This window comes from Belonocnema kinseyi, chromosome 2, assembly GCF_010883055.1.
Source record: "Belonocnema kinseyi isolate 2016_QV_RU_SX_M_011 chromosome 2, B_treatae_v1, whole genome shotgun sequence".
Taxonomy (NCBI): Eukaryota; Metazoa; Arthropoda; class Insecta; order Hymenoptera; family Cynipidae; genus Belonocnema; species Belonocnema kinseyi.
In genome coordinates, this window is record NC_046658.1 from 31,974,233 (window position 1) to 31,975,004 (window position 772).

Here is a 772-nt window from a genome sequence, read left to right on the forward strand (position 1 = left end):
ACGGATTAGTAATTAACGCCTGTCGTCAGCCTACATCCTATCAAGTTATAGTTTCCAGATTCTACCACGTGGAGGTGACAGTGCGATTTTAGACTCCTTTTACCTGCAAGATGATTCGGGGTGCTTAATTTTAGTGAGTCCCCTCGCCTGGGAAAATGGATTTTATATCAATTAAGAAAGCAGATGGAACTCGTGAACATGTTCAGCCCCTAGAAACTACCCCCTATTGAGCAAACGTCATATCAGATCCAGCGCAACATACCGCTAGTGACGACATTATTCAAAATCAACTTAAATGAGTGCACTATTTTCGTCTTAATTTGTTCAAATTTGTGCAACCAACTACAACCCCTAAAAACTACCCCCTGTGAAAAAACCACCATGGCGGGGCCAGCGCAACATACCGCTAGTCACGACATTATCCAAAATCAACTTTATATGGGAGCATTATTTAGGTCTTAATTTGTTCAAATTTGTGCAACCAACTTCAACCCCTAGAAACTACCCCCTATTGAGCAAACGTCATATCAGATCCAGCGCAACATACCGCTAGTGACGACATTGTCCAAAATCAACTTTATATGGGTGCACTATTTTCGTCTTAATTTTTTCAAATTTGTGCAACCAACTACAACCCCTAAAAACTACCCCCTGTGAAAAAACCACCATGGCGGGGCCAGGGAACCGTTTTGCTGGCCCCGACATTATCCAAAATCAACTTTATATGGGTGCATTATTTTCGTCTTAATTTGTTCAAATTATTACAACCAAT